At 42.0% G+C, this 12,030-nt stretch overlaps 1 pseudogene; it reads right to left on the bottom strand.

The window, feature by feature from the left end:
- Window positions 1-685: 685 nt before the first annotated feature.
- On the bottom strand, window positions 686-1,639 carry LOC114078677 (olfactory receptor 10P22-like; annotated as a pseudogene).
- Window positions 1,640-12,030: the final 10,391 nt, after the last annotated feature.

The raw sequence follows: 12,030 nt of genomic DNA, 5'->3' as shown, positions 1-12,030 counted from the left end.
CAAGTAGAAATATTGCTGGAAATGAAAGTGTCATTTTGGTAGTGTAAGGTCTAAGTCAGACCTTCTGATCAGAGCCAGGGAAAAGAGATGGATGTGCATTTCCACCATGGGAAAAGAGGGAGAAATGAGGAGCAAGTCTGTCAAGGGGCTGGGCAAAGAGGTTCAGCAGAGAACATCAACATTCAGGAACCCCCAGAAAGAAGTCTTCAGTCAGGAGCAAACTAACTGGACTAGTGCCGCCAGACCAAAGCAGCACCAAGACTTGTCTCCTGAACTTCCAAATTCAAACCAACTACTCCCTGCCCCTGTTCCTTCCCTGGCACCACAGACACCCAGGCTGGTCATCGCACTGGAGTAAAGGAGCTTTGGTTGCAGCAGAGGTGCCTGATGCCAGAGAGAAAGGCTGGCAATGAGGAGTCTCTGGGAGAAATAGAAGAGGAACAGCTTAAGGGTGAGTTTGCCCAGCTCTGAGCCTACAGTCAAGTCAGGTCAAGGCCATAGGAACAGGCCCCAGAAGCAGAGCTGCGAGCAACACATTGGTGCCTTGGGCCCTCATGCTGAGTGGAGCAAGGAAACCCACACTCACAGACCCTGTGCACCTCAGGTCCCGGCTTCTCCCTCCTCCTCAAAAACAGGCCAGAGATCAAGCCCTTGCCTCCAGGAATTCGGGAGGCAGGAAGCAGCATCAAGGGCTCCAAAGGTATCTCTTCATGAACCGCCTCATGGCTCCTGTGACCTCCTTGTTCCTCAGAGTGTAGATAAAAGGGTTTAACATGGGGGTGACAACTGTGTAGAAGACAGCAAGGATCTGGTCCATGTCCCGAAAGGAACCTGCCTGAGGTGTCATATAGGCAACAGTCCCAGTCCCAAAAAAGAGCATGACCACAAACAGATGGGAAGAACATGTAGAGAAGACTTTTCGACGGCCCTGGGATGTCGCAATCCCAAGAATAGTGGCAAGAATACAGGCATAGGAGATCACAATCAGTGAAAAGGGGGTCAGAATAAAGGCCACCTTGACAGCAAGTTTCCCCCACTTCACCCCAGAAGGGGCTCCCACTAGCCAGTCTCAACACAGGCAGGATGTCACACAGGAAGTGATGGACGGTGTTGGCACCATGGAAGGGCAAGGTGAAGATGAAGATGGAGTGAGTGGTGCCAGTGATGACACCCATGAGGTAGGAGGCCCCCACCATGCCCACACACGCTGCCTGGTTCAACAGGGTGGGATAGTGCAGCGGTCGGCAGATGGCGGCATACCGGTCATAGGCCATGGCAGTGGGCAAGCAGCATTCCATGATGCCAAAGAGGGCAAAGAAATACAGCTGGGTGAAGCAGCTGGGTGAAGCAGCTGGCACGTGGGATGGTCGGGCAGGAGGAGAGGAGATCAGCCAGCATCCTAGGCACAATGGTGGTGGTATATAGGACCTCCACCAGGGAGAAGTGGCGAAGGAAGAAGTACATGGGGGAATGCAGAGCAGAGTCTGCCAGTGTAAGGAAGATGATCAGGGAGTTGCCCAGCAAGGTGACCAAGTAAATGCAGAGCACCCCCCAAAACAGAGAGCCCCCAGAAAGAGCCAAAATCTGAGAACCCAATCAAAACAAACTCAGTTACTGCTGAGCCATTGCCACTCTCCATGTCCCCAAAGCCAGACTGGAAAAAGGAAAATAAAGAGGGCTCATGCAGCAGCAGGAGGTAGCCAGGCAAAGACAAGGGCTGCAGCAGAGAAGATGTGGGAAAGTCCCTAAGAACATCCCAGCTCTCCAGAGTGGATGGGTGAGCCCCCGGCTGCTTTGACTCCTTCCCAGAAAAAATGCCTCAGAGCAGAAGGAAGAAAAACCAGGGGAGTTAAAGGGAAGATTGCAGACCGCCCTGGATGCTGAGGGTTTGACAAACACCAAGGTGGTTTATTCCACTTGCCCAGGTACTGGGTTTAGGAGCAAAGAGCTTAAGAAACTGATTGAGACTACGGGCAGAAAAGTGGGTGAGCAAACAGAATAAACAAAGCTGGCAGAAAGAGACTGAGGCAGAGAGTTAAGTGAATCCGACAACAAAGTGAGAGTGAAAGAGAGAAGACACAGGTCTGAAGGCCAAAGCACGGGAGCCTGTGCAGCTTTTACCAGTAGAGGGGTTCCCACGGCCCTCAGAATGTGCCTCCTGGCAGCACATCATGCAGCTCAATCCTCCCAAGAGCCTGGATCCCAGAGCAGAGGGTGGAGAGGAAAGTAGATGGGGGAAATAAAAAAAGGAGGGAGGAAGTGGCTTCCTTCTGCCACATCACAGTGCTAAGCTGCCTGCAGTCAGGTCAGGGTGTGGAGTATCCTCCTAAGGACAACTGAGATCCATGTAGAAGGGCTGACATGTATCCACGGTCCCTCAGCAAGGCCTAAATAAAGCTGGGCTCAGATGCCCAGTGTTCTAACTCCTTGGTCAGTTTCTGTAGGCTGCCTGCTCAGTCCACTATTTCCAGAGCTGTCCTCTGCCCAGCCCATTGGAGTTAGTCCTTAGCCTCCTTTCCACTGTCTGGAAAGTAATTTTTTAAAAAACTTTTTGGAAAATAGTGCTATTTCTCAAAGAAAAGAACTGTTGAAATAGCAACTCCCAACCCATCCCAGGATTTGTATCCACTCCCCAGCTGCTGAAAGAGGCTGCAGTGTTCTCTAAACTTCTAAAACAGGAAAGTCTCTCTTAGATCTTAGTGGGACAGATGGTTTCCCCTGCAGCAGGGGATCACAAAGGTGACCCAAGAGGATGCCTCAGTCACTAATAGCTCAATGAATAAATACCTTCAAATTACATGTATCAATTAAATGAAAAATAAATGTTCTTCTCTGACACATATTCATGTCCCATTTAGTGATCTAGGGAGACCCTTTTAATTCAAAGCAGCCTGTTCTTTACTTGGGTTATTTTCTTTTTTAGGTTGTTCAAATTTAAATTTAAATAAATAAACACGTTTAAATTGTTTAAATTCCAAAGAATTTATGCAGGTAGTTTGCCCTCAAAAAGGGACGTGTAGACTGCACATTGTTTACAGAAAGAGGAGGGAGCTGTGTACCGACAGTGGAACAACTTGCCCACCACCACCTCAGCCAGGTGACCATGGTCAACATCAACCCTGATAAATCATGCTGATAGAACATGCCTTCAATATGATTTGATGAAAAGAGCATTTCACCTCTGTGGCCTTCCCCCATAACCCCAGGCTAATCATGAGAAAAACATCAAATAGATTCCAGTCGAGGCTTCTCAAAACTTTCAAGTTCCCCAAAAGAAAAAAAAAAAAAAGCCTAAGAAACTAAAGAAACATGACAACTAAAATGTGATATGGTAGTTACGGGAAAAGGACAGTAAGTAAAAACTAAGGGAATCTGAATAAAATTTGGACTTCAATTAACCATTATATATTAATAAACTTCATAAATTGCGAAAGGTATTACTAAGAGAGAAAACTGAATGTGGGATATATGGGGATTCCATATACTATCCTAGTAATTTTTCTTTAAGTCAAAGCTACCCTAAAATAAAATTTTTTCTCTTTTTAAAAGTTTATTTATTAGCCAGGTACAATGGTGTACACCTGTAATCCAGTGACTCAAGAAGCTGAGGCAGGAGGATTGCAAGTTCAAAGTCAGCCTCAGTAATTTAGTGAAGTCCTAAGCAACTCAGCAAGAACCTATCTCTAAATAAAATATAAAAAAGGGCTGGGGATGTGCTCAACAGTTAAGCACCCCTGGGTTCAATCTCTGGTACCAAAAAAAAAAAAAACTGCTTTATTGACATGGAAGGACATTTGGAATATATTGCAAAGTAATAAAACAAGATAAAAACATTAAATTTTCAATAAAAAATTTTATTAAGATAGATGAGAGAGAGAGAGAGAGACACCGAAGTACTGACATTGAAAAGCCCTAAATGGAATGGATTGGGGGAATTAAATAGGTTCTTTTTTTGTTTTTGCAGTTGTTACTATATTTTTGCTATATTTTAAATTCACTTATCATACAATAGATGAAAAACTATATAAAACATTAAAATAAAATGATGGAATTAATTCATATTTATATTTTAATGTCTAATTTATTTTCAATCAATTATGCCTATTTTTGTATCTTTGGAAATATTTTATCACTGGTTTGACTTTTTTAATTAGGTCAATAGTGAATGCTTCCAGTCATCGCTATGCATTTTTTAAATGTATTCCTGGTAGAAAGGCTACAAACAGGTCTAAGGGTATAGCTCAGTAAGGGTGCTAGTTTAGCATGCGTGAGGCCCTGGCTTCAATCCCCAGTGGAGTCAGAATAAAATATGGACTACAAGCAGAACATGGAATGACTACTTCTTAAGTGTTTCCAGCTTTGGAATGGTGGAGAAGGGGCTCTGGCTATCACATCTGACACCAGACTGGGTTGACTTGGCTGATTTGTCTGGCTAGTATGTGTCCCCTTCTTCCCTCACTCCCTCCCAAAGCTAAGCCTTCAGAGGAAGAGGACAACTTTCCCTGATAGAGAAGGACTATTCTTGGGGCAAGGGTGTAGGAATGGCTGTACTCACCTGCTAGAACCTCCTAATGAGTGTCAAGGTTATTTCCAGCTTTATAATGTTCAACACGTCTGTAATTTCCAATTAAAAGGAGTTGTAAACAAAAATAGATGTGGTGGACTCTGGAAAATGGACCAAAAAGAAAGTGTTTTGGTTGAGGTGGGGGGAGTTTTGCTGGGATTTTTATTATTTTCCACCGCAAAAGTCTGCACAGTTCTGGAGCAGTTGGATTGTGGCATTCTTGTAAATGGGATCACACTGCCTCCGTGTGGTCAATCTCTGAAAAGCCACCTTAAACACTGACTACCTGAACTGATAGATGAGGAAATGATAAAAATAAGGGCCTTGAAAATCTACCCATCCTCTCAGTCTTCACAAAAAGAAATTAAGGTCAAGAAAAACTCCTATGAGGCCTTTGATAAAATACAGCAGCCATTTGTGTTAAAAAATAAAAAACACTGGAGAAATTAAGGATAGAAAAAATTTACCTCAACATTATTAAGTTCATATACATATATGACAAACCCAAAGCCAATATCATACTGAATGGAGAAAAACTGAAAGAAAAAATTCTGCTATGTGCATAGAAAAATATACCACAGTGAATGCACCTTTATGTATAGCTATAAAGCAACAATTAAAAACAGATAAATAAACACAAGGAAGGCCAGTAGAATAGAGCAAGAGGAATGGGGCAGAGAAGGAGGGAAAGAAAAGAAGGGACTCCAGGGACAGAAATAGATCAAGTTGGGCTGGGGATGTGGCTCAAGCGGTAAGCGCGCTCGCCTGGCATGCGTGCGGCCCGGGTTCGATCCTCAGCACCACATACAAACAAAGATGTTATGTCCGCTGAAAACTAAAAAATAAATATTAAAAAAAAAATTCTCTCTCTCTCTCTCTAAAAAAAGAAATAGATCAAGTTAAATTTCATGCCAAAAGTACATATGGGAGGAGCTGGGGCTGAGGCTCAGTGGTAGAGTGCTCGCCTAGCATGTGTAGGGCACTGGGTTAGATCCTCAGGACCACATAAAAATAAATAAATAAAATTAAGATAGTGTGTCCATCTACAACTAAAAACAATATGTTTAAAAAAATACATATTGGAGAAAATATAGCTTTTGACAAATGGTGCAAGGGAAACTGGATACCCATATGTAGAAGAATGAAACCAGATCCCTATCTCTTGCCCTTCAAAAAAGTCAATACAAATGATTCAAACACTTAGGAATTAGACCAAAAACTTTTCAACTGCTAGAATAAAACATAGAGTCAACATTCCATCATATTGGTGCGGCCACAGACTTCCTTAACAGGATCTCTAAAGCTCAAGAAATAAAACCAAGAATCAATAAGTGGGATGGCATCAAATTTAAAAGCTTCTGCATAGCAAAGGAAATGATTGAGAGTGTGAAGAGACAGCCTACATACTGGGAGAAAATCTTTGCCAGCTACTCCTCCAACAGAGGATTAATATTCAGAATATATAAAGAACTCAAAAAAAAAAAAAAAACACCAAAAAAAACCAATCAATAAATGGGCAAAAGAACTAAAACTGATATTTCTCAAAAGAAGAAACACAAATGACCAACAAATATATTTTTTGAATGTTTATTATATCTAGCAACCAGGAAAATGGAGATCAAAACTATACTTAAGATTTTGTCTTGGGGCTGGGGATGTGGCTCAAGTGGTAGCACGCTCGCCTGGCATGCATGCGGCCTGGGGTTCAATCCTCAGCACCACATACAAAACAAAGATGTTGTATCCACTGAAAAACTGAAAAATAAATATTAAAAATTCTCTCTCTCTGTCTTAAAAAAAAAAAGATTTTGTCTCGCTCCAATCAGAATAGTAATTACCAAGAATACAAATTATAATAAATGCTGGCAACTCATACATTGTTGGTGGGGTTATAAATTAGTACAACCACTATGGAGATCAGTATGGAAGTTCCTGAATAGACTAGGAAAGGCTCTACCACATGACCCACCTATCCCATTATCCTAAAGAACTAAAATCTTCATAGTATAGTGATACAACCATATCAATGTTTATAGCAGTACAATTCACAATAACCAAGTTATGGAACCAGCACAAGTCAACAGACAATGGATAAGAAAATGTGGTATATATACACAATGGAATTTTACTTAGCCATAAAAAGAATGAAATTATTACATTTGCCAGTAAATGGAACTGGACAACATCATGCTAAGTGAAATAAAACAGACTCAGAAAGTTAAGGATTGAATGTTTTCTCTCACATATAAAAGCTAGAGCAAAGTAAGGGGAGATTGAGGGAGAAGGAAGAGGGATGGGAAAGGGGAGGAAAGGTGGAATTAATTTGAAAAATTGTTCTATGTGAATGTATAAATGTACTACAGTGAATGCCACCTTTATGTATATCTATAAAGAACAAGTTTTTTTAAATAAATATGGTTTAGAGTTGTGGCTCTGGCTGGAGTGCTTGCCTAGCATGCATGAGGCCCTGGGTTTGAGTCTCAGCACCACATTTTAAAAAAGAAAGATAAATAAATGAAATAAAGGTATTGTGCACATCTACAACTAAAAAATAATATTTAAAAATAAATAAATAGAAGGAAAACCAATAGAGTAGAGGAAGGAGAATAGGGGAGGGAAGAGGGAAGGAAAAGACAGGCACTGGGGACTGAAATGGAGCAAATTAAATTCCATGCATGTTTGATTGTGTCAAAATGAACCCAACTGGGCTGGGGATGTGGCTCAAGTGGTGGCGCACTCGCCTGGCTTGTGCAGGGCACTGGGTTTGATCCTCAGCACCACATAATATAAAATAAAGATGTTATGTCCACCGAAAACTGAAAAATAAATATTAAAAAAAAATTTCTCTCTCTCTTTAAAAAAAATGAACCCAACTTATTATGCATAACCATAATGTACCAATAAAAGCATTTTTATAAAAAGAAGGAAAAACTTCTATTGTTTTGGCAGAGCTAAGGCTGGTAATAACATGTGTCATGTATATGACATAGCCACATTACATAAATCATTTCCCTTAATCCTAATACAACAAGGTTTAAATAATCTCACACCACGGATAAGGAAACTGTGCTAATAGAGAAGAAATACTTGTCCAAGGTCATACAGACTGACAGAAACAGAGCCACAACTCAAACCCAGCCCATCTGTCCCCAAAGCCAGTATAACTGAATGCTGTAAACCCAGCCTCCAAATCCAACACTCAGCCCACAGGTCTTTGTAATCTGTCTGCATCTAGATCACAGAAAGAAGATGCCTTGGAGATGTCTGCTCTAATTGCATCATGTTACAGAAGAGGAAAACAGGTGGAGAGAATATACAATTTATCCATAGTCACCAAGGGACAGAGCTAGGAATGGTCAGGGTCTCTCTAGGTCTCTGTTCTACCTATTCATCTACTAAAGTTCTGTGAATGTATATCTTGTGTGTGCACGTGTGGGGCGGGGGGGCGGTGGCAATCCTACTCATAGGAAGAGTAACCAGAAAATCCCCAGATCAATTCCCAACAGTAACAGTAGCCAGCCCTGTTCCATCACAGAGTTTGAGGTATAATACAGGGATCAAAAGTTATAGAAGGAAGAGAGCATTGATGATATAATGTATCACAACTGGGTCCCTGAAGGCCTAAAGGCATTTCAGTGGGGACAAGATCCCAGACACACATTTCCCTGAAATCTAATATGTAAAGTTCGGAGGCCTACATGAAACCACCAGGATATCAGATAAACATATGGTTCCAGCCATATGCCCTGTTTCAATTAGCTTTTTGTGTCAAATACCAAAATGCCCAACAAGAACAACTTAGAGGAGGAGAAGTTTATTTGGGGCTCACATTTTTCAGAGGTCTCAGTCCATAGATGGCCAACTTCATTTCTTTGGGCCCAATGTGAAGAAGTACATCATGGGGGAAGGGCCCAGCAGAGGAAAGCCAATCAGAAAGCAGAGAGTGAAAGAGGGAGAGGAAGAGGCCTCAGGGAAAATGCCCCCTTCTAGGGCACACCCGCAGTGATCTACCTCCTTCAGCCCTGCCCCACATGCCTACAGTTATAACCCAGTCCCTTCAAACTAGGATGGACTGATTAGGTTACAGCTCTCATAATCTGATCATTTTATTTCCAGATATACCTGCATTAACAGGAGCTTTGGGAGATACTTCATATCCAAACATAATGTGCCCTTTTCTGCCCCAGGATAGAAGCTTCTTCCATGCTCCTGCCTCAGCAGCAGAACTCAGTGTTTTACCAGAGAGCAGCAGGCACACTGAGGCAGGAACAAAGAGGGTGCAAGAAGTGGCACTGGCAAGAGAGAGGAAAACATGTCCAGAGACGAGACCAGAACAGAACTTCCCTGATGCCCCCAAGGCAGGGGTACTCTGAGTGCCAATGAGCAGAGAGAGCTAAGGGCAAGGAGCCAGGCCATAGGTCCTGTGAAAATGTTTAAGCGGGAGTTGCTCTCACCCCAAGGGGGATGTTTCCATTCAGGTGAGGGGCTGCAGTGTTTGAGGTGTGCAATGATGGAGGGACATGGGGGAAGCCACAGAGAGGGAAAGTGAACTGAAGAATAATGTGAAAATAAGAGAAAAGAGACCAGAGGCTGTTGGTCAACCCCTCAAAGATAAGAAGATGAAACTGGTCTCAAGCTGAAAACATTGCACATACACTGAAGAAACTAGAATTGAGGTGTTTTTTCCCTAGAGACCATAAAAAAACAGATAAGGCTGAGAAAGCCTTTATTCTGAGCCCTAGAACTTCTGGACTCCCCTGGGCCAAGCTTGCTTTCTTATGGATAACTGGGTAAAGGAAGATCTCACAGGGATTAGGTGCTCCTGAGAGAGAAAACTTGGGATAGGGAAGAGCCTCTCCAACCCCCTGAGATCCTTCTTACACTTCAAGTTTGAGCAGTAACTTGCATCCAAGCAGATGCAACTTAATGATTAACAAATACTTTCTCCCTGTGACTGCTGGGGAGGTTTTAATTAATTCCCTAGGCCAACCAAGTCTCCCTGTTCCCTCACCTCTGCTCCCCAGCTTCATTGCCTCCAGTGCCTCCGCAGCAGTAATTACCTGCTACAAATGAGAACATCTCCAGCAGCACAGCAGTAATTATAGCCACAAGAACTCCACAATTAATCTTGCCCTCAACATAAAAAAAAATGGCATCCTAACCTGAATAGATCACTTGAGCAATTTCCCTGCATTATCCCATTTGGCCTCACATCAGCCCTAGAGACCGACCTGGCAGGTATTAATTACTGGCCTGTTTCAGTGATAGGAAAATTTAGGAGCCAAGTGACTTTTCAGTCACTTGGCCAACAAGGATGGAGATGAGACCTGAAATCTGGAAGACAAATCCCTGGAGAGAACCCCAGTATACTCTCCAGCACAGAGTTCTGCCCATCTTGAGACCCCCATCTCCCCACAAGCTCTGTCCCCACATCTGTTACCTGTCCTTTGAAAACCCAACTCTTTACCACACCAAGAGACTGCAGGAACAGCTGCAACCTAGGAACAGCTGACCGTCTCAGAAACCCCCAGCTTTTCACATCATGACTCCCACCACCATGCCAGATCCTGGAGCAGGAGAGAGTGCACCCCATGGGCAGGTCATTGGTCCTTGCCATAGTCCCCACTGTGCCTCTATCACACCACCCACAACTCTGCCCAATTACCTGCCCCCTTCTACCCTGATCCCATAGCTAAGGAGATTCCTGCTATTTATATTTACTTGTTTAAAGGGCACAACATAAATAGTTACCATGACATATAGAACACCATAATGTGGCAAAATTTAATTGCTTAAGAAAATAAAGAAAAATAAAAGAAAATTTTAAAAAGAAAGGTAGGGATATAAAACAGAGTCAGGAATGAAACTAAAAAATGTCTAAAGTAAGATCTATGCCCTTCCTAAGGGTGGCCACAAGTTTGGCTCAAAACTGTTTAGCAACCAACCCAAAAAGGACAGTCTGGCCCATTCTTGAATTAACCGTGTCCATGAGATAAAACAGAGACAGATTACACAGAGAAGTACAACTATTCTTGGAATTAAAACCAGACAGAAATTTCTCCCAAGGCCACTCCTGGAGAGAGATTGTGGTCCATAGTCTTACCATACCTTCACAGTGAGTTTTCTAAGATGTGTCAAATAACTTCCCTCAACACAAGGAATGCTATTGTACCAAAGTACCTCTGCAGTTGTAGGAGAAAATAGGATGCTCTATGTATTCTTTCCTGGTGGAGTTTGATCTAAGGCAGAATTTCTCAACCTTAGCACTATTGACATTTGAGGCCAGATAACTCTGTTGTGGTGCTTGGTCATGTATCCTAGGATGTTTAACAGCTTATCTGGTCACGATCCACTCCATAGCAATAGCATCCTTCCCTCCACTAGTGACACCAAAATGATTCCAGACATTGCCAAATGTCTCTTGGGGGACAAAATTGGCCCCAGTTGAGAATCAGTGATCCAAGAGCAGAAATCATTGCTTTTTTTTTTTTTTAATGTAGAGAGGCAAAGAAGGAACACCTGGTTATATTTTTATTATTTTTACAGCTTTATTGAGGTATAATTTATGAAACACTCATTTAACATATATGGTTTTTATGTTCACAAAACTATGCAACCATCATCACTATGCAATTTTAGAACATTTTCATCATGCCAAAAAGTAATTCTGTACCTCTCAGCAGTAACTCCCCATTCTTCTCTTTCCCCATCCCCCAGAAACCACTAACCTTCTGTCTCTCTCTATGCATTTACCTATTCTGGACATTTTATGTAAAAAAAATATTCAAAAGGCAGGCACAGTAGGCTGGGGTTGTGGCTCAGCAGTGTATTATTCACCTAGTGTGTGCGAGGCACTTGGTTCAATCCTCAGCACCACATAAAAATAAATAAATAAAACAAAGTATTGTGTCCAACTACAATTAAAAAATAAATTTTAAAAAAAAAGGCAGGCACAGTGCCACATGCCTGTAATCCTAGAAATTCAGCAGGCTGTGGCAGAAGGATCACAAGTTCAAGGCCAGCCTCAGAAATTTAGCAAGGCTGTGTCCCAAATTTTAAAAGGGGGTATAATTGAGTGGTAGAGTACTTCCTTAGCATACACAAGGCCCTGGATTTAATCCCCAGTACACACCAAAAAAAAGAAAGAAGAAGAATTATTATTCAATGTCTGATCTTTTGTAACTTGCTTCTTTCACTCCGCATCATGTTTTCCAGATTCATCAATGTTGGAGCATGTATCCATACTGCAACCCTTTTTATTGCCAAATAATATTTCATTACATGGATATATTTTACTTATTCATTCATCAGTTTATGGCATTGGAGTTGTTTCCATCTTGGGAATGTTATGAATAATTCTACTACACACATTCACATACAAGTTTTTGTGGAAATCTATGTTTTTCATTTGGGGGGGGCGTTTATATCTAGGAATGAAATTGTTGGGTCATAGGGTAACTTTATGT

The sequence above is a fragment of the Marmota flaviventris genome, chromosome 3 (assembly GCF_047511675.1).
Source record: "Marmota flaviventris isolate mMarFla1 chromosome 3, mMarFla1.hap1, whole genome shotgun sequence".
In the NCBI taxonomy this organism is placed as follows: Eukaryota; Metazoa; Chordata; class Mammalia; order Rodentia; family Sciuridae; genus Marmota; species Marmota flaviventris.
This window is presented reverse-complemented; position numbering and strand designations above follow the sequence as displayed.